Source organism: Drosophila biarmipes, chromosome 2R, assembly GCF_025231255.1.
Source record: "Drosophila biarmipes strain raj3 chromosome 2R, RU_DBia_V1.1, whole genome shotgun sequence".
Taxonomy (NCBI): domain Eukaryota; kingdom Metazoa; phylum Arthropoda; class Insecta; order Diptera; family Drosophilidae; genus Drosophila; species Drosophila biarmipes.
In genome coordinates this window covers 6,445,160-6,471,512 of record NC_066615.1, presented here as the reverse complement: position 1 = coordinate 6,471,512, position 26,353 = coordinate 6,445,160, and the positions used below count along the sequence as shown (strand labels likewise).

At 43.6% G+C, this 26,353-nt stretch overlaps 54 non-coding genes and 9 pseudogenes across 54 annotated transcripts; all 63 read right to left on the bottom strand.

Annotated features, from left to right (window-relative positions):
- Positions 1-25: 25 nt before the first annotated feature.
- LOC127011414 (5S ribosomal RNA) lies at positions 26-144 on the bottom strand (annotated as a pseudogene).
- Positions 145-446: 302 nt separating this feature from the next.
- LOC127011297 (5S ribosomal RNA) lies at positions 447-565 on the bottom strand. Its single transcript, XR_007764351.1, has one exon. It is a non-coding gene; the product is annotated as a 5S ribosomal RNA (ribosomal RNA).
- A 302-nt stretch (positions 566-867) lies between these two features.
- LOC127011296 (5S ribosomal RNA) lies at positions 868-986 on the bottom strand. Its single transcript, XR_007764350.1, has one exon. It is a non-coding gene; the product is annotated as a 5S ribosomal RNA (ribosomal RNA).
- A 302-nt stretch (positions 987-1,288) lies between these two features.
- Positions 1,289-1,407, bottom strand: LOC127011387 (5S ribosomal RNA). Its single transcript, XR_007764441.1, has one exon. It is a non-coding gene; the product is annotated as a 5S ribosomal RNA (ribosomal RNA).
- A 302-nt stretch (positions 1,408-1,709) lies between these two features.
- On the bottom strand, positions 1,710-1,828 carry LOC127011110 (5S ribosomal RNA). The gene has a single exon (XR_007764164.1). It is a non-coding gene; the product is annotated as a 5S ribosomal RNA (ribosomal RNA).
- Positions 1,829-2,130: 302 nt separating this feature from the next.
- Positions 2,131-2,249, bottom strand: LOC127011295 (5S ribosomal RNA). The gene has a single exon (XR_007764349.1). It is a non-coding gene; the product is annotated as a 5S ribosomal RNA (ribosomal RNA).
- Positions 2,250-2,551: 302 nt separating this feature from the next.
- Positions 2,552-2,670, bottom strand: LOC127011294 (5S ribosomal RNA). Its single transcript, XR_007764348.1, has one exon. It is a non-coding gene; the product is annotated as a 5S ribosomal RNA (ribosomal RNA).
- Positions 2,671-2,972: 302 nt separating this feature from the next.
- On the bottom strand, positions 2,973-3,091 carry LOC127011293 (5S ribosomal RNA). The gene has a single exon (XR_007764347.1). It is a non-coding gene; the product is annotated as a 5S ribosomal RNA (ribosomal RNA).
- A 302-nt stretch (positions 3,092-3,393) lies between these two features.
- LOC127011413 (5S ribosomal RNA) lies at positions 3,394-3,512 on the bottom strand (annotated as a pseudogene).
- A 302-nt stretch (positions 3,513-3,814) lies between these two features.
- On the bottom strand, positions 3,815-3,933 carry LOC127011400 (5S ribosomal RNA; annotated as a pseudogene).
- A 302-nt stretch (positions 3,934-4,235) lies between these two features.
- Positions 4,236-4,354, bottom strand: LOC127011433 (5S ribosomal RNA; annotated as a pseudogene).
- Positions 4,355-4,656: 302 nt separating this feature from the next.
- LOC127011109 (5S ribosomal RNA) lies at positions 4,657-4,775 on the bottom strand. Its single transcript, XR_007764163.1, has one exon. It is a non-coding gene; the product is annotated as a 5S ribosomal RNA (ribosomal RNA).
- Positions 4,776-5,077: 302 nt separating this feature from the next.
- LOC127011292 (5S ribosomal RNA) lies at positions 5,078-5,196 on the bottom strand. Its single transcript, XR_007764346.1, has one exon. It is a non-coding gene; the product is annotated as a 5S ribosomal RNA (ribosomal RNA).
- Positions 5,197-5,498: 302 nt separating this feature from the next.
- On the bottom strand, positions 5,499-5,617 carry LOC127011124 (5S ribosomal RNA). Its single transcript, XR_007764178.1, has one exon. It is a non-coding gene; the product is annotated as a 5S ribosomal RNA (ribosomal RNA).
- A 302-nt stretch (positions 5,618-5,919) lies between these two features.
- LOC127011291 (5S ribosomal RNA) lies at positions 5,920-6,038 on the bottom strand. Its single transcript, XR_007764345.1, has one exon. It is a non-coding gene; the product is annotated as a 5S ribosomal RNA (ribosomal RNA).
- A 302-nt stretch (positions 6,039-6,340) lies between these two features.
- LOC127011290 (5S ribosomal RNA) lies at positions 6,341-6,459 on the bottom strand. Its single transcript, XR_007764344.1, has one exon. It is a non-coding gene; the product is annotated as a 5S ribosomal RNA (ribosomal RNA).
- A 302-nt stretch (positions 6,460-6,761) lies between these two features.
- On the bottom strand, positions 6,762-6,880 carry LOC127011289 (5S ribosomal RNA). Its single transcript, XR_007764343.1, has one exon. It is a non-coding gene; the product is annotated as a 5S ribosomal RNA (ribosomal RNA).
- Positions 6,881-7,182: 302 nt separating this feature from the next.
- Positions 7,183-7,301, bottom strand: LOC127011376 (5S ribosomal RNA). Its single transcript, XR_007764430.1, has one exon. It is a non-coding gene; the product is annotated as a 5S ribosomal RNA (ribosomal RNA).
- Positions 7,302-7,603: 302 nt separating this feature from the next.
- LOC127011095 (5S ribosomal RNA) lies at positions 7,604-7,722 on the bottom strand. The gene has a single exon (XR_007764149.1). It is a non-coding gene; the product is annotated as a 5S ribosomal RNA (ribosomal RNA).
- A 302-nt stretch (positions 7,723-8,024) lies between these two features.
- Positions 8,025-8,143, bottom strand: LOC127011288 (5S ribosomal RNA). The gene has a single exon (XR_007764342.1). It is a non-coding gene; the product is annotated as a 5S ribosomal RNA (ribosomal RNA).
- A 302-nt stretch (positions 8,144-8,445) lies between these two features.
- On the bottom strand, positions 8,446-8,564 carry LOC127011412 (5S ribosomal RNA; annotated as a pseudogene).
- A 302-nt stretch (positions 8,565-8,866) lies between these two features.
- Positions 8,867-8,985, bottom strand: LOC127011286 (5S ribosomal RNA). Its single transcript, XR_007764340.1, has one exon. It is a non-coding gene; the product is annotated as a 5S ribosomal RNA (ribosomal RNA).
- Positions 8,986-9,287: 302 nt separating this feature from the next.
- Positions 9,288-9,406, bottom strand: LOC127011285 (5S ribosomal RNA). The gene has a single exon (XR_007764339.1). It is a non-coding gene; the product is annotated as a 5S ribosomal RNA (ribosomal RNA).
- A 302-nt stretch (positions 9,407-9,708) lies between these two features.
- LOC127011284 (5S ribosomal RNA) lies at positions 9,709-9,827 on the bottom strand. Its single transcript, XR_007764338.1, has one exon. It is a non-coding gene; the product is annotated as a 5S ribosomal RNA (ribosomal RNA).
- A 302-nt stretch (positions 9,828-10,129) lies between these two features.
- Positions 10,130-10,248, bottom strand: LOC127011365 (5S ribosomal RNA). Its single transcript, XR_007764419.1, has one exon. It is a non-coding gene; the product is annotated as a 5S ribosomal RNA (ribosomal RNA).
- A 302-nt stretch (positions 10,249-10,550) lies between these two features.
- LOC127011093 (5S ribosomal RNA) lies at positions 10,551-10,669 on the bottom strand. The gene has a single exon (XR_007764147.1). It is a non-coding gene; the product is annotated as a 5S ribosomal RNA (ribosomal RNA).
- Positions 10,670-10,971: 302 nt separating this feature from the next.
- On the bottom strand, positions 10,972-11,090 carry LOC127011283 (5S ribosomal RNA). Its single transcript, XR_007764337.1, has one exon. It is a non-coding gene; the product is annotated as a 5S ribosomal RNA (ribosomal RNA).
- A 302-nt stretch (positions 11,091-11,392) lies between these two features.
- Positions 11,393-11,511, bottom strand: LOC127011282 (5S ribosomal RNA). Its single transcript, XR_007764336.1, has one exon. It is a non-coding gene; the product is annotated as a 5S ribosomal RNA (ribosomal RNA).
- A 302-nt stretch (positions 11,512-11,813) lies between these two features.
- Positions 11,814-11,932, bottom strand: LOC127011422 (5S ribosomal RNA; annotated as a pseudogene).
- A 302-nt stretch (positions 11,933-12,234) lies between these two features.
- LOC127011411 (5S ribosomal RNA) lies at positions 12,235-12,353 on the bottom strand (annotated as a pseudogene).
- Positions 12,354-12,655: 302 nt separating this feature from the next.
- On the bottom strand, positions 12,656-12,774 carry LOC127011281 (5S ribosomal RNA). The gene has a single exon (XR_007764335.1). It is a non-coding gene; the product is annotated as a 5S ribosomal RNA (ribosomal RNA).
- A 302-nt stretch (positions 12,775-13,076) lies between these two features.
- LOC127011280 (5S ribosomal RNA) lies at positions 13,077-13,195 on the bottom strand. Its single transcript, XR_007764334.1, has one exon. It is a non-coding gene; the product is annotated as a 5S ribosomal RNA (ribosomal RNA).
- Positions 13,196-13,497: 302 nt separating this feature from the next.
- Positions 13,498-13,616, bottom strand: LOC127011354 (5S ribosomal RNA). The gene has a single exon (XR_007764408.1). It is a non-coding gene; the product is annotated as a 5S ribosomal RNA (ribosomal RNA).
- A 302-nt stretch (positions 13,617-13,918) lies between these two features.
- Positions 13,919-14,037, bottom strand: LOC127011279 (5S ribosomal RNA). Its single transcript, XR_007764333.1, has one exon. It is a non-coding gene; the product is annotated as a 5S ribosomal RNA (ribosomal RNA).
- Positions 14,038-14,339: 302 nt separating this feature from the next.
- On the bottom strand, positions 14,340-14,458 carry LOC127011278 (5S ribosomal RNA). Its single transcript, XR_007764332.1, has one exon. It is a non-coding gene; the product is annotated as a 5S ribosomal RNA (ribosomal RNA).
- Positions 14,459-14,760: 302 nt separating this feature from the next.
- On the bottom strand, positions 14,761-14,879 carry LOC127011277 (5S ribosomal RNA). The gene has a single exon (XR_007764331.1). It is a non-coding gene; the product is annotated as a 5S ribosomal RNA (ribosomal RNA).
- Positions 14,880-15,181: 302 nt separating this feature from the next.
- On the bottom strand, positions 15,182-15,300 carry LOC127011343 (5S ribosomal RNA). The gene has a single exon (XR_007764397.1). It is a non-coding gene; the product is annotated as a 5S ribosomal RNA (ribosomal RNA).
- Positions 15,301-15,602: 302 nt separating this feature from the next.
- On the bottom strand, positions 15,603-15,721 carry LOC127011092 (5S ribosomal RNA). Its single transcript, XR_007764146.1, has one exon. It is a non-coding gene; the product is annotated as a 5S ribosomal RNA (ribosomal RNA).
- A 302-nt stretch (positions 15,722-16,023) lies between these two features.
- Positions 16,024-16,142, bottom strand: LOC127011275 (5S ribosomal RNA). Its single transcript, XR_007764329.1, has one exon. It is a non-coding gene; the product is annotated as a 5S ribosomal RNA (ribosomal RNA).
- A 302-nt stretch (positions 16,143-16,444) lies between these two features.
- Positions 16,445-16,563, bottom strand: LOC127011274 (5S ribosomal RNA). The gene has a single exon (XR_007764328.1). It is a non-coding gene; the product is annotated as a 5S ribosomal RNA (ribosomal RNA).
- A 302-nt stretch (positions 16,564-16,865) lies between these two features.
- LOC127011091 (5S ribosomal RNA) lies at positions 16,866-16,984 on the bottom strand. Its single transcript, XR_007764145.1, has one exon. It is a non-coding gene; the product is annotated as a 5S ribosomal RNA (ribosomal RNA).
- A 302-nt stretch (positions 16,985-17,286) lies between these two features.
- On the bottom strand, positions 17,287-17,405 carry LOC127011273 (5S ribosomal RNA). The gene has a single exon (XR_007764327.1). It is a non-coding gene; the product is annotated as a 5S ribosomal RNA (ribosomal RNA).
- Positions 17,406-17,707: 302 nt separating this feature from the next.
- LOC127011410 (5S ribosomal RNA) lies at positions 17,708-17,826 on the bottom strand (annotated as a pseudogene).
- Positions 17,827-18,128: 302 nt separating this feature from the next.
- Positions 18,129-18,247, bottom strand: LOC127011272 (5S ribosomal RNA). The gene has a single exon (XR_007764326.1). It is a non-coding gene; the product is annotated as a 5S ribosomal RNA (ribosomal RNA).
- A 302-nt stretch (positions 18,248-18,549) lies between these two features.
- On the bottom strand, positions 18,550-18,668 carry LOC127011271 (5S ribosomal RNA). Its single transcript, XR_007764325.1, has one exon. It is a non-coding gene; the product is annotated as a 5S ribosomal RNA (ribosomal RNA).
- Positions 18,669-18,970: 302 nt separating this feature from the next.
- Positions 18,971-19,089, bottom strand: LOC127011098 (5S ribosomal RNA). Its single transcript, XR_007764152.1, has one exon. It is a non-coding gene; the product is annotated as a 5S ribosomal RNA (ribosomal RNA).
- A 302-nt stretch (positions 19,090-19,391) lies between these two features.
- Positions 19,392-19,510, bottom strand: LOC127011270 (5S ribosomal RNA). The gene has a single exon (XR_007764324.1). It is a non-coding gene; the product is annotated as a 5S ribosomal RNA (ribosomal RNA).
- A 300-nt stretch (positions 19,511-19,810) lies between these two features.
- On the bottom strand, positions 19,811-19,929 carry LOC127011269 (5S ribosomal RNA). Its single transcript, XR_007764323.1, has one exon. It is a non-coding gene; the product is annotated as a 5S ribosomal RNA (ribosomal RNA).
- Positions 19,930-20,231: 302 nt separating this feature from the next.
- Positions 20,232-20,350, bottom strand: LOC127011332 (5S ribosomal RNA). The gene has a single exon (XR_007764386.1). It is a non-coding gene; the product is annotated as a 5S ribosomal RNA (ribosomal RNA).
- A 302-nt stretch (positions 20,351-20,652) lies between these two features.
- LOC127011268 (5S ribosomal RNA) lies at positions 20,653-20,771 on the bottom strand. The gene has a single exon (XR_007764322.1). It is a non-coding gene; the product is annotated as a 5S ribosomal RNA (ribosomal RNA).
- Positions 20,772-21,073: 302 nt separating this feature from the next.
- LOC127011267 (5S ribosomal RNA) lies at positions 21,074-21,192 on the bottom strand. Its single transcript, XR_007764321.1, has one exon. It is a non-coding gene; the product is annotated as a 5S ribosomal RNA (ribosomal RNA).
- A 302-nt stretch (positions 21,193-21,494) lies between these two features.
- Positions 21,495-21,613, bottom strand: LOC127011266 (5S ribosomal RNA). Its single transcript, XR_007764320.1, has one exon. It is a non-coding gene; the product is annotated as a 5S ribosomal RNA (ribosomal RNA).
- Positions 21,614-21,915: 302 nt separating this feature from the next.
- LOC127011264 (5S ribosomal RNA) lies at positions 21,916-22,034 on the bottom strand. The gene has a single exon (XR_007764318.1). It is a non-coding gene; the product is annotated as a 5S ribosomal RNA (ribosomal RNA).
- A 302-nt stretch (positions 22,035-22,336) lies between these two features.
- LOC127011263 (5S ribosomal RNA) lies at positions 22,337-22,455 on the bottom strand. Its single transcript, XR_007764317.1, has one exon. It is a non-coding gene; the product is annotated as a 5S ribosomal RNA (ribosomal RNA).
- Positions 22,456-22,757: 302 nt separating this feature from the next.
- LOC127011262 (5S ribosomal RNA) lies at positions 22,758-22,876 on the bottom strand. Its single transcript, XR_007764316.1, has one exon. It is a non-coding gene; the product is annotated as a 5S ribosomal RNA (ribosomal RNA).
- Positions 22,877-23,178: 302 nt separating this feature from the next.
- Positions 23,179-23,297, bottom strand: LOC127011408 (5S ribosomal RNA; annotated as a pseudogene).
- Positions 23,298-23,599: 302 nt separating this feature from the next.
- LOC127011261 (5S ribosomal RNA) lies at positions 23,600-23,718 on the bottom strand. The gene has a single exon (XR_007764315.1). It is a non-coding gene; the product is annotated as a 5S ribosomal RNA (ribosomal RNA).
- Positions 23,719-24,020: 302 nt separating this feature from the next.
- On the bottom strand, positions 24,021-24,139 carry LOC127011260 (5S ribosomal RNA). The gene has a single exon (XR_007764314.1). It is a non-coding gene; the product is annotated as a 5S ribosomal RNA (ribosomal RNA).
- Positions 24,140-24,441: 302 nt separating this feature from the next.
- Positions 24,442-24,560, bottom strand: LOC127011321 (5S ribosomal RNA). Its single transcript, XR_007764375.1, has one exon. It is a non-coding gene; the product is annotated as a 5S ribosomal RNA (ribosomal RNA).
- A 302-nt stretch (positions 24,561-24,862) lies between these two features.
- On the bottom strand, positions 24,863-24,981 carry LOC127011259 (5S ribosomal RNA). The gene has a single exon (XR_007764313.1). It is a non-coding gene; the product is annotated as a 5S ribosomal RNA (ribosomal RNA).
- A 294-nt stretch (positions 24,982-25,275) lies between these two features.
- LOC127011258 (5S ribosomal RNA) lies at positions 25,276-25,394 on the bottom strand. Its single transcript, XR_007764312.1, has one exon. It is a non-coding gene; the product is annotated as a 5S ribosomal RNA (ribosomal RNA).
- A 302-nt stretch (positions 25,395-25,696) lies between these two features.
- On the bottom strand, positions 25,697-25,815 carry LOC127011257 (5S ribosomal RNA). Its single transcript, XR_007764311.1, has one exon. It is a non-coding gene; the product is annotated as a 5S ribosomal RNA (ribosomal RNA).
- Positions 25,816-26,115: 300 nt separating this feature from the next.
- LOC127011256 (5S ribosomal RNA) lies at positions 26,116-26,234 on the bottom strand. The gene has a single exon (XR_007764310.1). It is a non-coding gene; the product is annotated as a 5S ribosomal RNA (ribosomal RNA).
- Positions 26,235-26,353: the final 119 nt, after the last annotated feature.

The window sequence follows — 26,353 nt, the reverse complement described above, 5'->3', positions numbered from 1 at the left end:
AAGAGCGGCAAAAAGTTGTTGACGAGGCCAACAACACGCGGTGTTCCCAAGCGGTCCATCATCTAAGTACTAACCGCGCCCGACGCTGCTTAATTACGGTGATCGGACGAGAACCGATGTATTCAGCGTGGTATGGTCGTTGGCGAAAGTCGCAGGGCTAAGCGCTGGCCTTATATTCCAAATTGGAACGCCGGTCCTGCCTAGAGGCTGCCCTTGATTCTATTTACTCGTACACTACCTTCGGCCAATATTGAAAGTGCTTTGAATCGTAATAAAAGATTAAAAAGGGTTTGGAGTCGTTTGCTTGAAAAATCAGTGCAAGAAATAATTTGGAAATATTCGAATAGTCGAAATTTTGGATAAATTGATTCGAATTTGCAGTTGCAGAGAAAAATGGTATTCAGATGGCGTTGAAATATATAAGAGCGGCAAAAAGTTGTTGACGAGGCCAACAACACGCGGTGTTCCCAAGCGGTCCATCATCTAAGTACTAACCGCGCCCGACGCTGCTTAATTTCGGTGATCGGACGAGAACCGATGTATTCAGCGTGGTATGGTCGTTGGCGAAAGTCGCAGGGCTAAGCGCTGGGCTTATATTCCAAATTGGAACGCCGGTCCTGCCTAGAGGCTGCCCTTGATTCTATTTACTCGTACACTACCTTCGGCCAATATTGAAAGTGCTTTGAATCGTAATAAAAGATTAAAAAGGGTTTGGAGTCGTTTGCTTGAAAAATCAGTGCAAGAAATAATTTGGAAATATTCGAATAGTCGAAATTTTGGATAAATTGATTCGAATTTGCAGTTGCAGAGAAAAATGGTATTCAGATGGCGTTGAAATATATAAGAGCGGCAAAAAGTTGTTGACGAGGCCAACAACACGCGGTGTTCCCAAGCGGTCCATCATCTAAGTACTAACCGCGCCCGACGCTGCTTAATTTCGGTGATCGGACGAGAACCGATGTATTCAGCGTGGTATGGTCGTTGGCGAAAGTCGCAGGGCTAAGCGCTGGGCTTATATTCCAAATTGGAACGCCGGTCCTGCCTAGAGGCTGCCCTTGATTCTATTTACTCGTACACTACCTTCGGCCAATATTGAAAGTGCTTTGAATCGTAATAAAAGATTAAAAAGGGTTTGGAGTCGTTTGCTTGAAAAATCAGTGCAAGAAATAATTTGGAAATATTCGAATAGTCGAAATTTTGGATAAATTGATTCGAATTTGCAGTTGCAGAGAAAAATGGTATTCAGATGGCGTTGAAATATATAAGAGCGGCAAAAAGTTGTTGACCAGGCCAACAACACGCGGTGTTCCCAAGCGGTCCCCCATCTAAGTACTAACCGCGCCCGACGCTGCTTAATTTCGGTGATCGGACGAGAACCGATGTATTCAGCGTGGTATGGTCGTTGGCGAAAGTCGCAGGGCTAAGCGCTGGGCTTATATTCCAAATTGGAACGCCGGTCCTGCCTAGAGGCTGCCCTTGATTCTATTTACTCGTACACTACCTTCGGCCAATATTGAAAGTGCTTTGAATCGTAATAAAAGATTAAAAAGGGTTTGGAGTCGTTTGCTTGAAAAATCAGTGCAAGAAATAATTTGGAAATATTCGAATAGTCGAAATTTTGGATAAATTGATTCGAATTTGCAGTTGCAGAGAAAAATGGTATTCAGATGGCGTTGAAATATATAAGAGCGGCAAAAAGTTGTTGACGAGGCCAACAACACGCGGTGTTCCCAAGCGGTCCCTCATCTAAGTACTAACCGCGCCCGACGCTGCTTAATTTCGGTGATCGGACGAGAACCGATGTATTCAGCGTGGTATGGTCGTTGGCGAAAGTCGCAGGGCTAAGCGCTGGGCTTATATTCCAAATTGGAACGCCGGTCCTGCCTAGAGGCTGCCCTTGATTCTATTTACTCGTACACTACCTTCGGCCAATATTGAAAGTGCTTTGAATCGTAATAAAAGATTAAAAAGGGTTTGGAGTCGTTTGCTTGAAAAATCAGTGCAAGAAATAATTTGGAAATATTCGAATAGTCGAAATTTTGGATAAATTGATTCGAATTTGCAGTTGCAGAGAAAAATGGTATTCAGATGGCGTTGAAATATATAAGAGCGGCAAAAAGTTGTTGACGAGGCCAACAACACGCGGTGTTCCCAAGCGGTCCATCATCTAAGTACTAACCGCGCCCGACGCTGCTTAATTTCGGTGATCGGACGAGAACCGATGTATTCAGCGTGGTATGGTCGTTGGCGAAAGTCGCAGGGCTAAGCGCTGGGCTTATATTCCAAATTGGAACGCCGGTCCTGCCTAGAGGCTGCCCTTGATTCTATTTACTCGTACACTACCTTCGGCCAATATTGAAAGTGCTTTGAATCGTAATAAAAGATTAAAAAGGGTTTGGAGTCGTTTGCTTGAAAAATCAGTGCAAGAAATAATTTGGAAATATTCGAATAGTCGAAATTTTGGATAAATTGATTCGAATTTGCAGTTGCAGGGAAAAATGGTATTCAGATGGCGTTGAAATATATAAGAGCGGCAAAAAGTGGTTGACGAGGCCAACAACACGCGGTGTTCCCAAGCGGTCCATCATCTAAGTACTAACCGCGCCCGACGCTGCTTAATTTCGGTGATCGGACGAGAACCGATGTATTCAGCGTGGTATGGTCGTTGGCGAAAGTCGCAGGGCTAAGCGCTGGGCTTATATTCCAAATTGGAACGCCGGTCCTGCCTAGAGGCTGCCCTTGATTCTATTTACTCGTACACTACCTTCGGCCAATATTGAAAGTGCTTTGAATCGTAATAAAAGATTAAAAAGGGTTTGGAGTCGTTTGCTTGAAAAATCAGTGCAAGAAATAATTTGGAAATATTCGAATAGTCGAAATTTTGGATAAATTGATTCGAATTTGCAGTTGCAGAGAAAAATGGTATTCAGATGGCGTTGAAATATATAAGAGCGGCAAAAAGTTGTTGACGAGGCCAACAACACGCGGTGTTCCCAAGCGGTCCATCATCTAAGTACTAACCGCGCCCGACGCTGCTTAATTTCGGTGATCGGACGAGAACCGATGTATTCAGCGTGGTATGGTCGTTGGCGAAAGTCGCAGGGCTAAGCGCTTGGCTTATATTCCAAATTGGAACGCCGGTCCTGCCTAGAGGCTGCCCTTGATTCTATTTACTCGTACACTACCTTCGGCCAATATTGAAAGTGCTTTGAATCGTAATAAAAGATTAAAAAGGGTTTGGAGTCGTTTGCTTGAAAAATCAGTGCAAGAAATAATTTGGAAATATTCGAATAGTCGAAATTTTGGATAAATTGATTCGAATTTGCAGTTGCAGAGAAAAATGGTATTCAGATGGCGTTGAAATATATAAGAGCGGCAAAAAGTTGTTGACGAGGCCAACAACACGCGGTGTTCCCAAGCGGTCCATCATCTAAGTACTAACCGCGCCCGACGCTGCTTAATTACGGTGATCGGACGAGAACCGATGTATTCAGCGTGGTATGGTCGTTGGCGAAAGTCGCAGGGCTAAGCGCTGGCCTTATATTCCAAATTGGAACGCCGGTCCTGCCTAGAGGCTGCCCTTGATTCTATTTACTCGTACACTACCTTCGGCCAATATTGAAAGTGCTTTGAATCGTAATAAAAGATTAAAAAGGGTTTGGAGTCGTTTGCTTGAAAAATCAGTGCAAGAAATAATTTGGAAATATTCGAATAGTCGAAATTTTGGATAAATTGATTCGAATTTGCAGTTGCAGAGAAAAATGGTATTCAGATGGCGTTGAAATATATAAGAGCGGCAAAAAGTTGTTGACGAGGCCAACAACACGCGGTGTTCCCAAGCGGTCCATCATCTAAGTACTAACCGCGCCCGACGCTGCTTAATTTCGGTGATCGGACGAGAACCGACGTATTCAGCGTGGTATGGTCGTTGGCGAAAGTCGCAGGGCTAAGCGCTGGGCTTATATTCCAAATTGGAACGCCGGTCCTGCCTAGAGGCTGCCCTTGATTCTATTTACTCGTACACTACCTTCGGCCAATATTGAAAGTGCTTTGAATCGTAATAAAAGATTAAAAAGGGTTTGGAGTCGTTTGCTTGAAAAATCAGTGCAAGAAATAATTTGGAAATATTCGAATAGTCGAAATTTTGGATAAATTGATTCGAATTTGCAGTTGCAGAGAAAAATGGTATTCAGATGGCGTTGAAATATATAAGAGCGGCAAAAAGTTGTTGACGAGTCCAACAACACGCGGTGTTCCCAAGCGGTCCATCATCTAAGTACTAACCGCGCCCGACGCTGCTTAATTTCGGTGATCGGACGAGAACCGATGTATTCAGCGTGGTATGGTCGTTGGCGAAAGTCGCAGGGCTAAGCGCTGGGCTTATATTCCAAATTGGAACGCCGGTCCTGCCTAGAGGCTGCCCTTGATTCTATTTACTCGTACACTACCTTCGGCCAATATTGAAAGTGCTTTGAATCGTAATAAAAGATTAAAAAGGGTTTGGAGTCGTTTGCTTGAAAAATCAGTGCAAGAAATAATTTGGAAATATTCGAATAGTCGAAATTTTGGATAAATTGATTCGAATTTGCAGTTGCAGAGAAAAATGGTATTCAGATGGCGTTGAAATATATAAGAGCGGCAAAAAGTTGTTGACGAGGCCAACAACACGCGGTGTTCCCAAGCGGTCCCTCATCTAAGTACTAACCGCGCCCGACGCTGCTTAATTTCGGTGATCGGACGAGAACCGATGTATTCAGCGTGGTATGGTCGTTGGCGAAAGTCGCAGGGCTAAGCGCTGGGCTTATATTCCAAATTGGAACGCCGGTCCTGCCTAGAGGCTGCCCTTGATTCTATTTACTCGTACACTACCTTCGGCCAATATTGAAAGTGCTTTGAATCGTAATAAAAGATTAAAAAGGGTTTGGAGTCGTTTGCTTGAAAAATCAGTGCAAGAAATAATTTGGAAATATTCGAATAGTCGAAATTTTGGATAAATTGATTCGAATTTGCAGTTGCAGAGAAAAATGGTATTCAGATGGCGTTGAAATATATAAGAGCGGCAAAAAGTTGTTGACGAGGCCAACAACACGCGGTGTTCCCAAGCGGTCCATCATCTAAGTACTAACCGCGCCCGACGCTGCTTAATTTCGGTGATCGGACGAGAACCGATGTATTCAGCGTGGTATGGTCGTTGGCGAAAGTCGCAGGGCTAAGCGCTGGGCTTATATTCCAAATTGGAACGCCGGTCCTGCCTAGAGGCTGCCCTTGATTCTATTTACTCGTACACTACCTTCGGCCAATATTGAAAGTGCTTTGAATCGTAATAAAAGATTAAAAAGGGTTTGGAGTCGTTTGCTTGAAAAATCAGTGCAAGAAATAATTTGGAAATATTCGAATAGTCGAAATTTTGGATAAATTGATTCGAATTTGCAGTTGCAGAGAAAAATGGTATTCAGATGGCGTTGAAATATATAAGAGCGGCAAAAAGTTGTTGACGAGGCCAACAACACGCGGTGTTCCCAAGCGGTCCCCCATCTAAGTACTAACCGCGCCCGACGCTGCTTAATTTCGGTGATCGGACGAGAACCGATGTATTCAGCGTTGTATGGTCGTTGGCGAAAGTCGCAGGGCTAAGCGCTGGGCTTATATTCCAAATTGGAACGCCGGTCCTGCCTAGAGGCTGCCCTTGATTCTATTTACTCGTACACTACCTTCGGCCAATATTGAAAGTGCTTTGAATCGTAATAAAAGATTAAAAAGGGTTTGGAGTCGTTTGCTTGAAAAATCAGTGCAAGAAATAATTTGGAAATATTCGAATAGTCGAAATTTTGGATAAATTGATTCGAATTTGCAGTTGCAGAGAAAAATGGTATTCAGATGGCGTTGAAATATATAAGAGCGGCAAAAAGTGGTTGACGAGGCCAACAACACGCGGTGTTCCCAAGCGGTCCATCATCTAAGTACTAACCGCGCCCGACGCTGCTTAATTTCGGTGATCGGACGAGAACCGATGTATTCAGCGTGGTATGGTCGTTGGCGAAAGTCGCAGGGCTAAGCGCTGGGCTTATATTCCAAATTGGAACGCCGGTCCTGCCTAGAGGCTGCCCTTGATTCTATTTACTCGTACACTACCTTCGGCCAATATTGAAAGTGCTTTGAATCGTAATAAAAGATTAAAAAGGGTTTGGAGTCGTTTGCTTGAAAAATCAGTGCAAGAAATAATTTGGAAATATTCGAATAGTCGAAATTTTGGATAAATTGATTCGAATTTGCAGTTGCAGAGAAAAATGGTATTCAGATGGCGTTGAAATATATAAGAGCGGCAAAAAGTTGTTGATGAGGCCAACAACACGCGGTGTTCCCAAGCGGTCCATCATCTAAGTACTAACCGCGCCCGACGCTGCTTAATTTCGGTGATCGGACGAGAACCGATGTATTCAGCGTGGTATGGTCGTTGGCGAAAGTCGCAGGGCTAAGCGCTGGGCTTATATTCCAAATTGGAACGCCGGTCCTGCCTAGAGGCTGCCCTTGATTCTATTTACTCGTACACTACCTTCGGCCAATATTGAAAGTGCTTTGAATCGTAATAAAAGATTAAAAAGGGTTTGGAGTCGTTTGCTTGAAAAATCAGTGCAAGAAATAATTTGGAAATATTCGATTAGTCGAAATTTTGGATAAATTGATTCGAATTTGCAGTTGCAGAGAAAAATGGTATTCAGATGGCGTTGAAATATATAAGAGCGGCAAAAAGTTGTTGACGAGGCCAACAACACGCGGTGTTCCCAAGCGGTCCATCATCTAAGTACTAACCGCGCCCGACGCTGCTTAATTTCGGTGATCGGACGAGAACCGATGTATTCAGCGTGGTATGGTCGTTGGCGAAAGTCGCAGGGCTAAGCGCTTGGCTTATATTCCAAATTGGAACGCCGGTCCTGCCTAGAGGCTGCCCTTGATTCTATTTACTCGTACACTACCTTCGGCCAATATTGAAAGTGCTTTGAATCGTAATAAAAGATTAAAAAGGGTTTGGAGTCGTTTGCTTGAAAAATCAGTGCAAGAAATAATTTGGAAATATTCGAATAGTCGAAATTTTGGATAAATTGATTCGAATTTGCAGTTGCAGAGAAAAATGGTATTCAGATGGCGTTGAAATATATAAGAGCGGCAAAAAGTTGTTGACGAGGCCAACAACACGCGGTGTTCCCAAGCGGTCCCCCATCTAAGTACTAACCGCGCCCGACGCTGCTTAATTTCGGTGATCGGACGAGAACCGATGTATTCAGCGTGGTATGGTCGTTGGCGAAAGTCGCAGGGCTAAGCGCTGGGCTTATATTCCAAATTGGAACGCCGGTCCTGCCTAGAGGCTGCCCTTGATTCTATTTACTCGTACACTACCTTCGGCCAATATTGAAAGTGCTTTGAATCGTAATAAAAGATTAAAAAGGGTTTGGAGTCGTTTGCTTGAAAAATCAGTGCAAGAAATAATTTGGAAATATTCGAATAGTCGAAATTTTGGATAAATTGATTCGAATTTGCAGTTGCAGAGAAAAATGGTATTCAGATGGCGTTGAAATATATAAGAGCGGCAAAAAGTTGTTGACGAGGCCAACAACACGCGGTGTTCCCAAGCGGTCCCCCATCTAAGTACTAACCGCGCCCGACGCTGCTTAATTACGGTGATCGGACGAGAACCGATGTATTCAGCGTGGTATGGTCGTTGGCGAAAGTCGCAGGGCTAAGCGCTGGCCTTATATTCCAAATTGGAACGCCGGTCCTGCCTAGAGGCTGCCCTTGATTCTATTTACTCGTACACTACCTTCGGCCAATATTGAAAGTGCTTTGAATCGTAATAAAAGATTAAAAAGGGTTTGGAGTCGTTTGCTTGAAAAATCAGTGCAAGAAATAATTTGGAAATATTCGAATAGTCGAAATTTTGGATAAATTGATTCGAATTTGCAGTTGCAGAGAAAAATGGTATTCAGATGGCGTTGAAATATATAAGAGCGGCAAAAAGTTGTTGACGAGGCCAACAACACGCGGTGTTCCCAAGCGGTCCATCATCTAAGTACTAACCGCGCCCGACGCTGCTTAATTTCGGTGATCGGACGAGAACCGATGTATTCAGCGTGGTATGGTCGTTGGCGAAAGTCGCAGGGCTAAGCACTGGGCTTATATTCCAAATTGGAACGCCGGTCCTGCCTAGAGGCTGCCCTTGATTCTATTTACTCGTACACTACCTTCGGCCAATATTGAAAGTGCTTTGAATCGTAATAAAAGATTAAAAAGGGTTTGGAGTCGTTTGCTTGAAAAATCAGTGCAAGAAATAATTTGGAAATATTCGAATAGTCGAAATTTTGGATAAATTGATTCGAATTTGCAGTTGCAGAGAAAAATGGTATTCAGATGGCGTTGAAATATATAAGAGCGGCAAAAAGTTGTTGACGAGGCCAACAACACGCGGTGTTCCCAAGCGGTCCATCATCTAAGTACTAACCGCGCCCGACGCTGCTTAATTACGGTGATCGGACGAGAACCGATGTATTCAGCGTGGTATGGTCGTTGGCGAAAGTCGCAGGGCTAAGCGCTGGCCTTATATTCCAAATTGGAACGCCGGTCCTGCCTAGAGGCTGCCCTTGATTCTATTTACTCGTACACTACCTTCGGCCAATATTGAAAGTGCTTTGAATCGTAATAAAAGATTAAAAAGGGTTTGGAGTCGTTTGCTTGAAAAATCAGTGCAAGAAATAATTTGGAAATATTCGAATAGTCGAAATTTTGGATAAATTGATTCGAATTTGCAGTTGCAGAGAAAAATGGTATTCAGATGGCGTTGAAATATATAAGAGCGGCAAAAAGTTGTTGACGAGGCCAACAACACGCGGTGTTCCCAAGCGGTCCATCATCTAAGTACTAACCGCGCCCGACGCTGCTTAATTTCGGTGATCGGACGAGAACCGATGTATTCAGCGTGGTATGGTCGTTGGCGAAAGTCGCAGGGCTAAGCGCTGGGCTTATATTCCAAATTGGAACGCCGGTCCTGCCTAGAGGCTGCCCTTGATTCTATTTACTCGTACACTACCTTCGGCCAATATTGAAAGTGCTTTGAATCGTAATAAAAGATTAAAAAGGGTTTGGAGTCGTTTGCTTGAAAAATCAGTGCAAGAAATAATTTGGAAATATTCGAATAGTCGAAATTTTGGATAAATTGATTCGAATTTGCAGTTGCAGAGAAAAATGGTATTCAGATGGCGTTGAAATATATAAGAGCGGCAAAAAGTTGTTGACGAGGCCAACAACACGCGGTGTTCCCAAGCGGTCCATCATCTAAGTACTAACCGCGCCCGACGCTGCTTAATTTCGGTGATCGGACGAGAACCGATGTATTCAGCGTGGTATGGTCGTTGGCGAAAGTCGCAGGGCTAAGCGCTGGGCTTATATTCCAAATTGGAACGCCGGTCCTGCCTAGAGGCTGCCCTTGATTCTATTTACTCGTACACTACCTTCGGCCAATATTGAAAGTGCTTTGAATCGTAATAAAAGATTAAAAAGGGTTTGGAGTCGTTTGCTTGAAAAATCAGTGCAAGAAATAATTTGGAAATATTCGAATAGTCGAAATTTTGGATAAATTGATTCGAATTTGCAGTTGCAGAGAAAAATGGTATTCAGATGGCGTTGAAATATATAAGAGCGGCAAAAAGTTGTTGACGAGGCCAACAACACGCGGTGTTCCCAAGCGGTCCATCATCTAAGTACTAACCGCGCCCGACGCTGCTTAATTTCGGTGATCGGACGAGAACCGATGTATTCAGCGTGGTATGGTCGTTGGCGAAAGTCGCAGGGCTAAGCGCTGGGCTTATATTCCAAATTGGAACGCCGGTCCTGCCTAGAGGCTGCCCTTGATTCTATTTACTCGTACACTACCTTCGGCCAATATTGAAAGTGCTTTGAATCGTAATAAAAGATTAAAAAGGGTTTGGAGTCGTTTGCTTGAAAAATCAGTGCAAGAAATAATTTGGAAATATTCGAATAGTCGAAATTTTGGATAAATTGATTCGAATTTGCAGTTGCAGAGAAAAATGGTATTCAGATGGCGTTGAAATATATAAGAGCGGCAAAAAGTTGTTGACGAGGCCAACAACACGCGGTGTTCCCAAGCGGTCCCCCATCTAAGTACTAACCGCGCCCGACGCTGCTTAATTTCGGTGATCGGACGAGAACCGATGTATTCAGCGTGGTATGGTCGTTGGCGAAAGTCGCAGGGCTAAGCGCTTGGCTTATATTCCAAATTGGAACGCCGGTCCTGCCTAGAGGCTGCCCTTGATTCTATTTACTCGTACACTACCTTCGGCCAATATTGAAAGTGCTTTGAATCGTAATAAAAGATTAAAAAGGGTTTGGAGTCGTTTGCTTGAAAAATCAGTGCAAGAAATAATTTGGAAATATTCGAATAGTCGAAATTTTGGATAAATTGATTCGAATTTGCAGTTGCAGAGAAAAATGGTATTCAGATGGCGTTGAAATATATAAGAGCGGCAAAAAGTTGTTGACGAGGCCAACAACACGCGGTGTTCCCAAGCGGTCCCCCATCTAAGTACTAACCGCGCCCGACGCTGCTTAATTACGGTGATCGGACGAGAACCGATGTATTCAGCGTGGTATGGTCGTTGGCGAAAGTCGCAGGGCTAAGCGCTGGCCTTATATTCCAAATTGGAACGCCGGTCCTGCCTAGAGGCTGCCCTTGATTCTATTTACTCGTACACTACCTTCGGCCAATATTGAAAGTGCTTTGAATCGTAATAAAAGATTAAAAAGGGTTTGGAGTCGTTTGCTTGAAAAATCAGTGCAAGAAATAATTTGGAAATATTCGAATAGTCGAAATTTTGGATAAATTGATTCGAATTTGCAGTTGCAGAGAAAAATGGTATTCAGATGGCGTTGAAATATATAAGAGCGGCAAAAAGTTGTTGACGAGGCCAACAACACGCGGTGTTCCCAAGCGGTCCATCATCTAAGTACTAACCGCGCCCGACGCTGCTTAATTTCGGTGATCGGACGAGAACCGATGTATTCAGCGTGGTATGGTCGTTGGCGAAAGTCGCAGGGCTAAGCGCTGGGCTTATATTCCAAATTGGAACGCCGGTCCTGCCTAGAGGCTGCCCTTGATTCTATTTACTCGTACACTACCTTCGGCCAATATTGAAAGTGCTTTGAATCGTAATAAAAGATTAAAAAGGGTTTGGAGTCGTTTGCTTGAAAAATCAGTGCAAGAAATAATTTGGAAATATTCGAATAGTCGAAATTTTGGATAAATTGATTCGAATTTGCAGTTGCAGAGAAAAATGGTATTCAGATGGCGTTGAAATATATAAGAGCGGCAAAAAGTTGTTGACGAGGCCAACAACACGCGGTGTTCCCAAGCGGTCCATCATCTAAGTACTAACCGCGCCCGACGCTGCTTAATTTCGGTGATCGGACGAGAACCGATGTATTCAGCGTGGTATGGTCGTTGGCGAAAGTCGCAGGGCTAAGCGCTGGGCTTATATTCCAAATTGGAACGCCGGTCCTGCCTAGAGGCTGCCCTTGATTCTATTTACTCGTACACTACCTTCGGCCAATATTGAAAGTGCTTTGAATCGTAATAAAAGATTAAAAAGGGTTTGGAGTCGTTTGCTTGAAAAATCAGTGCAAGAAATAATTTGGAAATATTCGAATAGTCGAAATTTTGGATAAATTGATTCGAATTTGCAGTTGCAGAGAAAAATGGTATTCAGATGGCGTTGAAATATATAAGAGCGGCAAAAAGTTGTTGACGAGGCCAACAACACGCGGTGTTCCCAAGCGGTCCATCATCTAAGTACTAACCGCGTCCGACGCTGCTTAATTTCGGTGATCGGACGAGAACCGATGTATTCAGCGTGGTATGGTCGTTGGCGAAAGTCGCAGGGCTAAGCGCTTGGCTTATATTCCAAATTGGAACGCCGGTCCTGCCTAGAGGCTGCCCTTGATTCTATTTACTCGTACACTACCTTCGGCCAATATTGAAAGTGCTTTGAATCGTAATAAAAGATTAAAAAGGGTTTGGAGTCGTTTGCTTGAAAAATCAGTGCAAGAAATAATTTGGAAATATTCGAATAGTCGAAATTTTGGATAAATTGATTCGAATTTGCAGTTGCAGAGAAAAATGGTATTCAGATGGCGTTGAAATATATAAGAGCGGCAAAAAGTTGTTGACGAGGCCAACAACACGCGGTGTTCCCAAGCGGTCCATCATCTAAGTACTAACCGCGCCCGACGCTGCTTAATTACGGTGATCGGACGAGAACCGATGTATTCAGCGTGGTATGGTCGTTGGCGAAAGTCGCAGGGCTAAGCGCTGGCCTTATATTCCAAATTGGAACGCCGGTCCTGCCTAGAGGCTGCCCTTGATTCTATTTACTCGTACACTACCTTCGGCCAATATTGAAAGTGCTTTGAATCGTAATAAAAGATTAAAAAGGGTTTGGAGTCGTTTGCTTGAAAAATCAGTGCAAGAAATAATTTGGAAATATTCGAATAGTCGAAATTTTGGATAAATTGATTCGAATTTGCAGTTGCAGAGAAAAATGGTATTCAGATGGCGTTGAAATATATAAGAGCGGCAAAAAGTTGTTGACGAGGCCAACAACACGCGGTGTTCCCAAGCGGTCCATCATCTAAGTACTAACCGCGCCCGACGCTGCTTAATTTCGGTGATCGGACGAGAACCGATGTATTCAGCGTGGTATGGTCGTTGGCGAAAGTCGCAGGGCTAAGCGCTGGGCTTATATTCCAAATTGGAACGCCGGTCCTGCCTAGAGGCTGCCCTTGATTCTATTTACTCGTACACTACCTTCGGCCAATATTGAAAGTGCTTTGAATCGTAATAAAAGATTAAAAAGGGTTTGGAGTCGTTTGCTTGAAAAATCAGTGCAAGAAATAATTTGGAAATATTCGAATAGTCGAAATTTTGGATAAATTGATTCGAATTTGCAGTTGCAGAGAAAAATGGTATTCAGATGGCGTTGAAATATATAAGAGCGGCAAAAAGTTGTTGACGAGGCCAACAACACGCGGTGTTCCCAAGCGGTCCATCATCTAAGTACTAACCGCGCCCGACGCTGCTTAATTTCGGTGATCGGACGAGAACCGATGTATTCAGCGTGGTATGGTCGTTGGCGAAAGTCGCAGGGCTAAGCGCTGGGCTTATATTCCAAATTGGAACGCCGGTCCTGCCTAGAGGCTGCCCTTGATTCTATTTACTCGTACACTACCTTCGGCCAATATTGAAAGTGCTTTGAATCGTAATAAAAGATTAAAAAGGGTTTGGAGTCGTTTGCTTGAAAAATCAGTGCAAGAAATAATTTGGAAATATTCGAATAGTCGAAATTTTGGATAAATTGATTCGAATTTGCAGTTGCAGAGAAAAATGGTATTCAGATGGCGTTGAAATATATAAGAGCGGCAAAAAGTTGTTGACGAGGCCAACAACACGCGGTGTTCCCAAGCGGTCCCCCATCTAAGTACTAACCGCGCCCGACGCTGCTTAATTTCGGTGATCGGACGAGAACCGATGTATTCAGCGTGGTATGGTCGTTGGCGAAAGTCGCAGGGCTAAGCGCTGGCCTTATATTCCAAATTGGAACGCCGGTCCTGCCTAGAGGCTGCCCTTGATTCTATTTACTCGTACACTACCTTCGGCCAATATTGAAAGTGCTTTGAATCGTAATAAAAGATTAAAAAGGGTTTGGAGTCGTTTGCTTGAAAAATCAGTGCAAGAAATAATTTGGAAATATTCGAATAGTCGAAATTTTGGATAAATTGATTCGAATTTGCAGTTGCAGAGAAAAATGGTATTCAGATGGCGTTGAAATATATAAGAGCGGCAAAAAGTTGTTGACGAGGCCAACAACACGCGGTGTTCCCAAGCGGTCCATCATCTAAGTACTAACCGCGCCCGACGCTGCTTAATTTCGGTGATCGGACGAGAACCGATGTATTCAGCGTGGTATGGTCGTTGGCGAAAGTCGCAGGGCTAAGCGCTTGGCTTATATTCCAAATTGGAACGCCGGTCCTGCCTAGAGGCTGCCCTTGATTCTATTTACTCGTACACTACCTTCGGCCAATATTGAAAGTGCTTTGAATCGTAATAAAAGATTAAAAAGGGTTTGGAGTCGTTTGCTTGAAAAATCAGTGCAAGAAATAATTTGGAAATATTCGAATAGTCGAAATTTTGGATAAATTGATTCGAATTTGCAGTTGCAGAGAAAAATGGTATTCAGATGGCGTTGAAATATATAAGAGCGGCAAAAAGTTGTTGACGAGGCCAACAACACGCGGTGTTCCCAAGCGGTCCATCATCTAAGTACTAACCGCGCCCGACGCTGCTTAATTTCGGTGATCGGACGAGAACCGATGTATTCAGCGTGGTATGGTCGTTGGCGAAAGTCGCAGGGCTAAGCGCTGGGCTTATATTCCAAATTGGAACGCCGGTCCTGCCTAGAGGCTGCCCTTGATTCTATTTACTCGTACACTACCTTCGGCCAATATTGAAAGTGCTTTGAATCGTAATAAAAGATTAAAAAGGGTTTGGAGTCGTTTGCTTGAAAAATCAGTGCAAGAAATAATTTGGAAATATTCGAATAGTCGAAATTTTGGATAAATTGATTCGAATTTGCAGTTGCAGAGAAAAATGGTATTCAGATGGCGTTGAAATATATAAGAGCGGCAAAAAGTTGTTGACGAGGCCAACAACACGCGGTGTTCCCAAGCGGTCCATCATCTAAGTACTAACCGCGCCCGACGCTGCTTAATTTCGGTGATCGGACGAGAACCGATGTATTCAGCGTGGTATGGTCGTTGGCGAAAGTCGCAGGGCTAAGCGCTGGGCTTATATTCCAAATTGGAACGCCGGTCCTGCCTAGAGGCTGCCCTTGATTCTATTTACTCGTACACTACCTTCGGCCAATATTGAAAGTGCTTTGAATCGTAATAAAAGATTAAAAAGGGTTTGGAGTCGTTTGCTTGAAAAATCAGTGCAAGAAATAATTTGGAAATATTCGAATAGTCGAAATTTTGGATAAATTGATTCGAATTTGCAGTTGCAGAGAAAAATGGTATTCAGATGGCGTTGAAATATATAAGAGCGGCAAAAAGTTGTTGACGAGGCCAACAACACGCGGTGTTCCCAAGCGGTCCCCCATCTAAGTACTAACCGCGCCCGACGCTGCTTAATTTCGGTGATCGGACGAGAACCGATGTATTCAGCGTGGTATGGTCGTTGGCGAAAGTCGCAGGGCTAAGCGCTTGGCTTATATTCCAAATTGGAACGCCGGTCCTGCCTAGAGGCTGCCCTTGATTCTATTTACTCGTACACTACCTTCGGCCAATATTGAAAGTGCTTTGAATCGTAATAAAAGATTAAAAAGGGTTTGGAGTCGTTTGCTTGAAAAATCAGTGCAAGAAATAATTTGGAAATATTCGAATAGTCGAAATTTTGGATAAATTGATTCGAATTTGCAGTTGCAGAGAAAAATGGTATTCAGATGGCGTTGAAATATATAAGAGCGGCAAAAAGTTGTTGACGAGGCCAACAACACGCGGTGTTCCCAAGCGGTCCCCCATCTAAGTACTAACCGCGCCCGACGCTGCTTAATTACGGTGATCGGACGAGAACCGATGTATTCAGCGTGGTATGGTCGTTGGCGAAAGTCGCAGGGCTAAGCGCTGGCCTTATATTCCAAATTGGAACGCCGGTCCTGCCTAGAGGCTGCCCTTGATTCTATTTACTCGTACACTACCTTCGGCCAATATTGAAAGTGCTTTGAATCGTAATAAAAGATTAAAAAGGGTTTGGAGTCGTTTGCTTGAAAAATCAGTGCAAGAAATAATTTGGAAATATTCGAATAGTCGAAATTTTGGATAAATTGATTCGAATTTGCAGTTGCAGAGAAAAATGGTATTCAGATGGCGTTGAAATATATAAGAGCGGCAAAAAGTTGTTGACGAGGCCAACAACACGCGGTGTTCCCAAGCGGTCCATCATCTAAGTACTAACCGCGCCCGACGCTGCTTAATTTCGGTGATCGGACGAGAACCGATGTATTCAGCGTGGTATGGTCGTTGGCGAAAGTCGCAGGGCTAAGCGCTGGGCTTATATTCCAAATTGGAACGCCGGTCCTGCCTAGAGGCTGCCCTTGATTCTATTTACTCGTACACTACCTTCGGCCAATATTGAAAGTGCTTTGAATCGTAATAAAAGATTAAAAAGGGTTTGGAGTCGTTTGCTTGAAAAATCAGTGCAAGAAATAATTTGGAAATATTCGAATAGTCGAAATTTTGGATAAATTGATTCGAATTTGCAGTTGCAGAGAAAAATGGTATTCAGATGGCGTTGAAATATATAAGAGCGGCAAAAAGTTGTTGACGAGGCCAACAACACGCGGTGTTCCCAAGCGGTCCATCATCTAAGTACTAACCGCGCCCGACGCTGCTTAATTTCGGTGATCGGACGAGAACCGATGTATTCAGCGTGGTATGGTCGTTGGCGAAAGTCGCAGGGCTAAGCGCTTGGCTTATATTCCAAATTGGAACGCCGGTCCTGCCTAGAGGCTGCCCTTGATTCTATTTACTCGTACACTACCTTCGGCCAATATTGAAAGTGCTTTGAATCGTAATAAAAGATTAAAAAGGGTTTGGAGTCGTTTGCTTGAAAAATCAGTGCAAGAAATAATTTGGAAATATTCGAATAGTCGAAATTTTGGATAAATTGATTCGAATTTGCAGTTGCAGAGAAAAATGGTATTCAGATGGCGTTGAAATATATAAGAGCGGCAAAAAGTTGTTGACGAGGCCAACAACACGCGGTGTTCCCAAGCGGTCCCCCATCTAAGTACTAACCGCGCCCGACGCTGCTTAATTACGGTGATCGGACGAGAACCGATGTATTCAGCGTGGTATGGTCGTTGGCGAAAGTCGCAGGGCTAAGCGCTGGCCTTATATTCCAAATTGGAACGCCGGTCCTGCCTAGAGGCTGCCCTTGATTCTATTTACTCGTACACTACCTTCGGCCAATATTGAAAGTGCTTTGAATCGTAATAAAAGATTAAAAAGGGTTTGGAGTCGTTTGCTTGAAAAATCAGTGCAAGAAATAATTTGGAAATATTCGAATAGTCGAAATTTTGGATAAATTGATTCGAATTTGCAGTTGCAGAGAAAAATGGTATTCAGATGGCGTTGAAATATATAAGAGCGGCAAAAAGTTGTTGACGAGGCCAACAACACGCGGTGTTCCCAAGCGGTCCATCATCTAAGTACTAACCGCGCCCGACGCTGCTTAATTTCGGTGATCGGACGAGAACCGATGTATTCAGCGTGGTATGGTCGTTGGCGAAAGTCGCAGGGCTAAGCGCTGGGCTTATATTCCAAATTGGAACGCCGGTCCTGCCTAGAGGCTGCCCTTGATTCTATTTACTCGTACACTACCTTCGGCCAATATTGAAAGTGCTTTGAATCGTAATAAAAGATTAAAAAGGGTTTGGAGTCGTTTGCTTGAAAAATCAGTGCAAGAAATAATTTGGAAATATTCGAATAGTCGAAATTTTGGATAAATTGATTCGAATTTGCAGTTGCAGAGAAAAATGGTATTCAGATGGCGTTGAAATATATAAGAGCGGCAAAAAGTTGTTGACGAGGCCAACAACACGCGGTGTTCCCAAGCGGTCCATCATCTAAGTACTAACCGCGCCCGACGCTGCTTAATTACGGTGATCGGACGAGAACCGATGTATTCAGCGTGGTATGGTCGTTGGCGAAAGTCGCAGGGCTAAGCGCTGGCCTTATATTCCAAATTGGAACGCCGGTCCTGCCTAGAGGCTGCCCTTGATTCTATTTACTCGTACACTACCTTCGGCCAATATTGAAAGTGCTTTGAATCGTAATAAAAGATTAAAAAGGGTTTGGAGTCGTTTGCTTGAAAAATCAGTGCAAGAAATAATTTGGAAATATTCGAATAGTCGAAATTTTGGATAAATTGATTCGAATTTGCAGTTGCAGAGAAAAATGGTATTCAGATGGCGTTGAAATATATAAGAGCGGCAAAAAGTTGTTGACGAGGCCAACAACACGCGGTGTTCCCAAGCGGTCCATCATCTAAGTACTAACCGCGCCCGACGCTGCTTAATTTCGGTGATCGGACGAGAACCGATGTATTCAGCGTGGTATGGTCGTTGGCGAAAGTCGCAGGGCTAAGCGCTGGGCTTATATTCCAAATTGGAACGCCGGTCCTGCCTAGAGGCTGCCCTTGATTCTATTTACTCGTACACTACCTTCGGCCAATATTGAAAGTGCTTTGAATCGTAATAAAAGATTAAAAAGGGTTTGGAGTCGTTTGCTTGAAAAATCAGTGCAAGAAATAATTTGGAAATATTCGAATAGTCGAAATTTTGGATAAATTGATTCGAATTTGCAGTTGCAGAGAAAAATGGTATTCAGATGGCGTTGAAATATATAAGAGCGGCAAAAAGTTGTTGACGAGGCCAACAACACGCGGTGTTCCCAAGCGGTCCATCATCTAAGTACTAACCGCGCCCGACGCTGCTTAATTTCGGTGATCGGACGAGAACCGATGTATTCAGCGTGGTATGGTCGTTGGCGAAAGTCGCAGGGCTAAGCGCTGGGCTTATATTCCAAATTGGAACGCCGGTCCTGCCTAGAGGCTGCCCTTGATTCTATTTACTCGTACACTACCTTCGGCCAATATTGAAAGTGCTTTGAATCGTAATAAAAGATTAAAAAGGGTTTGGAGTCGTTTGCTTGAAAAATCAGTGCAAGAAATAATTTGGAAATATTCGAATAGTCGAAATTTTGGATAAATTGATTCGAATTTGCAGTTGCAGAGAAAAATGGTATTCAGATGGCGTTGAAATATATAAGAGCGGCAAAAAGTTGTTGACGAGGTCAACAACACGCGGTGTTCCCAAGCGGTCCCCCATCTAAGTACTAACCGCGCCCGACGCTGCTTAATTTCGGTGATCGGACGAGAACCGATGTATTCAGCGTGGTATGGTCGTTGGCGAAAGTCGCAGGGCTAAGCGCTGGCCTTATATTCCAAATTGGAACGCCGGTCCTGCCTAGAGGCTGCCCTTGATTCTATTTACTCGTACACTACCTTCGGCCAATATTGAAAGTGCTTTGAATCGTAATAAAAGATTAAAAAGGGTTTGGAGTCGTTTGCTTGAAAAATCAGTGCAAGAAATAATTTGGAAATATTCGAATAGTCGAAATTTTGGATAAATTGATTCGAATTTGCAGTTGCAGAGAAAAATGGTATTCAGATGGCGTTGAAATATATAAGAGCGGCAAAAAGTTGTTGACGAGGCCAACAACACGCGGTGTTCCCAAGCGGTCCATCATCTAAGTACTAACCGCGCCCGACGCTGCTTAATTTCGGTGATCGGACGAGAACCGATGTATTCAGCGTGGTATGGTCGTTGGCGAAAGTCGCAGGGCTAAGCGCTTGGCTTATATTCCAAATTGGAACGCCGGTCCTGCCTAGAGGCTGCCCTTGATTCTATTTACTCGTACACTACCTTCGGCCAATATTGAAAGTGCTTTGAATCGTAATAAAAGATTAAAAAGGGTTTGGAGTCGTTTGCTTGAAAAATCAGTGCAAGAAATAATTTGGAAATATTCGAATAGTCGAAATTTTGGATAAATTGATTCGAATTTGCAGTTGCAGAGAAAAATGGTATTCAGATGGCGTTGAAATATAAGAGCGGCAAAAAGTTGTTGACGAGGCCAACAACACGCGGTGTTCCCAAGCGGTCCATCATCTAAGTACTAACCGCGCCCGACGCTGCTTAATTTCGGTGATCGGACGAGAACCGATGTATTCAGCGTGGTATGGTCGTTGGCGAAAGTCGCAGGGCTAAGCGCTGGCCTTATATTCCAAATTGGAACGCCGGTCCTGCCTAGAGGCTGCCCTTGATTCTATTTACTCGTACACTACCTTCGGCCAATATTGAAAGTGCTTTGAATCGTAATAAAAGATTAAAAAGGGTTTGGAGTCGTTTGCTTGAAAAATCAGTGCAAGAAATAATTTGGAAATATTCGAATAGTCGAAATTTTGGATAAATTGATTCGAATTTGCAGTTGCAGAGAAAAATGGTATTCAGATGGCGTTGAAATATATAAGAGCGGCAAAAAGTTGTTGACGAGGCCAACAACACGCGGTGTTCCCAAGCGGTCCCCCATCTAAGTACTAACCGCGCCCGACGCTGCTTAATTTCGGTGATCGGACGAGAACCGATGTATTCAGCGTGGTATGGTCGTTGGCGAAAGTCGCAGGGCTAAGCGCTGGGCTTATATTCCAAATTGGAACGCCGGTCCTGCCTAGAGGCTGCCCTTGATTCTATTTACTCGTACACTACCTTCGGCCAATATTGAAAGTGCTTTGAATCGTAATAAAAGATTAAAAAGGGTTTGGAGTCGTTTGCTTGAAAAATCAGTGCAAGAAATAATTTGGAAATATTCGAATAGTCGAAATTTTGGATAAATTGATTCGAATTTGCAGTTGCAGAGAAAAATGGTATTCAGATGGCGTTGAAATATATAAGAGCGGCAAAAAGTTGTTGACGAGGCCAACAACACGCGGTGTTCCCAAGCGGTCCATCATCTAAGTACTAACCGCGCCCGACGCTGCTTAATTTCGGTGATCGGACGAGAACCGATGTATTCAGCGTGGTATGGTCGTTGGCGAAAGTCGCAGGGCTAAGCGCTGGGCTTATATTCCAAATTGGAACGCCGGTCCTGCCTAGAGGCTGCCCTTGATTCTATTTACTCGTACACTACCTTCGGCCAATATTGAAAGTGCTTTGAATCGTAATAAAAGATTAAAAAGGGTTTGGAGTCGTTTGCTTGAAAAATCAGTGCAAGAAATAATTTGGAAATATTCGAATAGTCGAAATTTTGGATAAATTGATTCGAATTTGCAGTTGCAGAGAAAAATGGTATTCAGATGGCGTTGAAATATATAAGAGCGGCAAAAAGTTGTTGACGAGGCCAACAACACGCGGTGTTCCCAAGCGGTCCATCATCTAAGTACTAACCGCGCCCGACGCTGCTTAATTTCGGTGATCGGACGAGAACCGATGTATTCAGCGTGGTATGGTCGTTGGCGAAAGTCGCAGGGCTAAGCGCTGGCCTTATATTCCAAATTGGAACGCCGGTCCTGCCTAGAGGCTGCCCTTGATTCTATTTACTCGTACACTACCTTCGGCCAATATTGAAAGTGCTTTGAATCGTAATAAAAGATTAAAAAGGGTTTGGAGTCGTTTGCTTGAAAAATCAGTGCAAGAAATAATTTGGAAATATTCGAATAGTCGAAATTTTGGATAAATTGATTCGAATTTGCAGTTGCAGAGAAAAATGGTATTCAGATGGCGTTGAAATATATAAGAGCGGCAAAAAGTTGTTGACGAGGCCAACAACACGCGGTGTTCCCAAGCGGTCCATCATCTAAGTACTAACCGCGCCCGACGCTGCTTAATTTCGGTGATCGGACGAGAACCGATGTATTCAGCGTGGTATGGTCGTTGGCGAAAGTCGCAGGGCTAAGCGCTGGGCTTATATTCCAAATTGGAACGCCGGTCCTGCCTAGAGGCTGCCCTTGATTCTATTTACTCGTACACTACCTTCGGCCAATATTGAAAGTGCTTTGAATCGTAATAAAAGATTAAAAAGGGTTTGGAGTCGTTTGCTTGAAAAATCAGTGCAAGAAATAATTTGGAAATATTCGAATAGTCGAAATTTTGGATAAATTGATTCGAATTTGCAGTTGCAGAGAAAAATGGTATTCAGATGGCGTTGAAATATATAAGAGCGGCAAAAAGTTGTTGACGAGGCCAACAACACGCGGTGTTCCCAAGCGGTCCATCATCTAAGTACTAACCGCGCCCGACGCTGCTTAATTTCGGTGATCGGACGAGAACCGATGTATTCAGCGTGGTATGGTCGTTGGCGAAAGTCGCAGGGCTAAGCGCTGGGCTTATATTCCAAATTGGAACGCCGGTCCTGCCTAGAGGCTGCCCTTGATTCTATTTACTCGTACACTACCTTCGGCCAATATTGAAAGTGCTTTGAATCGTAATAAAAGATTAAAAAGGGTTTGGAGTCGTTTGCTTGAAAAATCAGTGCAAGAAATAATTTGGAAATATTCGAATAGTCGAAATTTTGGATAAATTGATTCGAATTTGCAGTTGCAGAGAAAAATGGTATTCAGATGGCGTTGAAATATATAAGAGCGGCAAAAAGTTGTTGATGAGGCCAACAACACGCGGTGTTCCCAAGCGGTCCATCATCTAAGTACTAACCGCGCCCGACGCTGCTTAATTTCGGTGATCGGACGAGAACCGATGTATTCAGCGTGGTATGGTCGTTGGCGAAAGTCGAAGGGCTAAGCGCTGGGCTTATATTCCAAATTGGAACGCCGGTCCTGCCTAGAGGCTGCCCTTGATTCTATTTACTCGTACACTACCTTCGGCCAATATTGAAAGTGCTTTGAATCGTAATAAAAGATTAAAAAGGGTTTGGAGTCGTTTGCTTGAAAAATCAGTGCAAGAAATAATTTGGAAATATTCGAATAGTCGAAATTTTGGATAAATTGATTCGAATTTGCAGTTGCAGAGAAAAATGGTATTCAGATGGCGTTGAAATATATAAGAGCGGCAAAAAGTTGTTGACGAGGCCAACAACACGCGGTGTTCCCAAGCGGTCCATCATCTAAGTACTAACCGCGCCCGACGCTGCTTAATTTCGGTGATCGGACGAGAACCGATGTATTCAGCGTGGTATGGTCGTTGGCGAAAGTCGCAGGGCTAAGCGCTGGGCTTATATTCCAAATTGGAACGCCGGTCCTGCCTAGAGGCTGCCCTTGATTCTATTTACTCGTACACTACCTTCGGCCAATATTGAAAGTGCTTTGAATCGTAATAAAAGATTAAAAAGGGTTTGGAGTCGTTTGCTTGAAAAATCAGTGCAAGAAATAATTTGGAAATATTCGAATAGTCGAAATTTTGGATAAATTGATTCGAATTTGCAGTTGCAGAGAAAAATGGTATTCAGATGGCGTTGAAATATATAAGAGCGGCAAAAAGTTGTTGACGAGGCCAACAACACGCGGTGTTCCCAAGCGGTCCATCATCTAAGTACTAACCGCGCCCGACGCTGCTTAATTACGGTGATCGGACGAGAACCGATGTATTCAGCGTGGTATGGTCGTTGGCGAAAGTCGCAGGGCTAAGCGCTGGCCTTATATTCCAAATTGGAACGCCGGTCCTGCCTAGAGGCTGCCCTTGATTCTATTTACTCGTACACTACCTTCGGCCAATATTGAAAGTGCTTTGAATCGTAATAAAAGATTAAAAAGGGTTTGGAGTCGTTTGCTTGAAAAATCAGTGCAAGAAATAATTTGGAAATATTCGAATAGTCGAAATTTTGGATAAATTGATTCGAATTTGCAGTTGCAGAGAAAAATGGTATTCAGATGGCGTTGAAATATATAAGAGCGGCAAAAAGTTGTTGACGAGGCCAACAACACGCGGTGTTCCCAAGCGGTCCATCATCTAAGTACTAACCGCGCCCGACGCTGCTTAATTTCGGTGATCGGACGAGAACCGATGTATTCAGCGTGGTATGGTCGTTGGCGAAAGTCGCAGGGCTAAGCGCTGGGCTTATATTCCAAATTGGAACGCCGGTCCTGCCTAGAGGCTGCCCTTGATTCTATTTACTCGTACACTACCTTCGGCCAATATTGAAAGTGCTTTGAATCGTAATAAAAGATTAAAAAGGATTTGGAGTCGTTTGCTTGAAAAATCAGTGCAAGAAATAATTTGGAAATATTCGAATAGTCGAAATTTTGGATAAATTGATTCGAATTTGCAGTTGCAGAGAAAAATGGTATTCAGATGGCGTTGAAATATATAAGAGCGGCAAAAAGTTGTTGACGAGGCCAACAACACGCGGTGTTCCCAAGCGGTCCATCATCTAAGTACTAACCGCGCCCGACGCTGCTTAATTTCGGTGATCGGACGAGAACCGATGTATTCAGCGTGGTATGGTCGTTGGCGAAAGTCGCAGGGCTAAGCGCTGGGCTTATATTCCAAATTGGAACGCCGGTCCTGCCTAGAGGCTGCCCTTGATTCTATTTACTCGTACACTACCTTCGGCCAATATTGAAAGTGCTTTGAATCGTAATAAAAGATTAAAAAGGGTTTGGAGTCGTTTGCTTGAAAAATCAGTGCAAGAAATAATTTGGAAATATTCGAATAGTCGAAATTTTGGATAAATTGATTCGAATTTGCAGTTGCAGAGAAAAATGGTATTCAGATGGCGTTGAAATATATAAGAGCGGCAAAAAGTTGTTGACGAGGCCAACAACACGCGGTGTTCCCAAGCGGTCCCCCATCTAAGTACTAACCGCGCCCGACGCTGCTTAATTTCGGTGATCGGACGAGAACCGATGTATTCAGCGTGGTATGGTCGTTGGCGAAAGTCGCAGGGCTAAGCGCTGGCCTTATATTCCAAATTGGAACGCCGGTCCTGCCTAGAGGCTGCCCTTGATTCTATTTACTCGTACACTACCTTCGGCCAATATTGAAAGTGCTTTGAATCGTAATAAAAGATTAAAAAGGGTTTGGAGTCGTTTGCTTGAAAAATCAGTGCAAGAAATAATTTGGAAATATTCGAATAGTCGAAATTTTGGATAAATTGATTCGAATTTGCAGTTGCAGAGAAAAATGGTATTCAGATGGCGTTGAAATATATAAGAGCGGCAAAAAGTTGTTGACGAGGCCAACAACACGCGGTGTTCCCAAGCGGTCCATCATCTAAGTACTAACCGCGCCCGACGCTGCTTAATTTCGGTGATCGGACGAGAACCGATGTATTCAGCGTGGTATGGTCGTTGGCGGAAGTCGCAGGGCTAAGCGCTATTCCAAATTGGAACGCCGGTCCTGCCTAGAGGCTGCCCTTGATTCTATTTACTCGTACACTACCTTCGGCCAATATTGAAAGTGCTTTGAATCGTAATAAAAGATTAAAAAGGGTTTGGAGTCGTTTGCTTGAAAAATCAGTGCAAGAAATAATTTGGAAATATTCGAATAGTCGAAATTTTGGATAAATTGATTCGAATTTGCAGTTGCAGAGAAAAATGGTATTCAGATGGCGTTGAAATATATAAGAGCGGCAAAAAGTTGTTGACGAGGCCAACAACACGCGGTGTTCCCAAGCGGTCCATCATCTAAGTACTAACCGCGCCCGACGCTGCTTAATTTCGGTGATCGGACGAGAACCGATGTATTCAGCGTGGTATGGTCGTTGGCGAAAGTCGCAGGGCTAAGCGCTGGGCTTATATTCCAAATTGGAACGCCGGTCCTGCCTAGAGGCTGCCCTTGATTCTATTTACTCGTACACTACCTTCGGCCAATATTGAAAGTGCTTTGAATCGTAATAAAAGATTAAAAAGGATTTGGAGTCGTTTGCTTGAAAAATCAGTGCAAGAAATAATTTGGAAATATTCGAATAGTCGAAATTTTGGATAAATTGATTCGAATTTGCAGTTGCAGAGAAAAATGGTATTCAGATGGCGTTGAAATATATAAGAGCGGCAAAAAGTTGTTGACGAGGCCAACAACACGCGGTGTTCCCAAGCGGTCCATCATCTAAGTACTAACCGCGCCCGACGCTGCTTAATTTCGGTGATCGGACGAGAACCGATGTATTCAGCGTGGTATGGTCGTTGGCGAAAGTCGCAGGGCTAAGCGCTGGGCTTATATTCCAAATTGGAACGCCGGTCCTGCCTAGAGGCTGCCCTTGATTCTATTTACTCGTACACTACCTTCGGCCAATATTGAAAGTGCTTTGAATCGTAATAAAAGATTAAAAAGGGTTTGGAGTCGTTTGCTTGAAAAATCAGTGCAAGAAATAATTTGGAAATATTCGAATAGTCGAAATTTTGGATAAATTGATTCGAATTTGCAGTTGCAGAGAAAAATGGTATTCAGATGGCGTTGAAATATAAGAGCGGCAAAAAGTTGTTGACGAGGCCAACAACACGCGGTGTTCCCAAGCGGTCCATCATCTAAGTACTAACCGCGCCCGACGCTGCTTAATTTCGGTGATCGGACGAGAACCGATGTATTCAGCGTGGTATGGTCGTTGGCGAAAGTCGCAGGGCTAAGCGCTGGCCTTATATTCCAAATTGGAACGCCGGTCCTGCCTAGAGGCTGCCCTTGATTCTATTTACTCGTACACTACCTTCGGCCAATATTGAAAGTGCTTT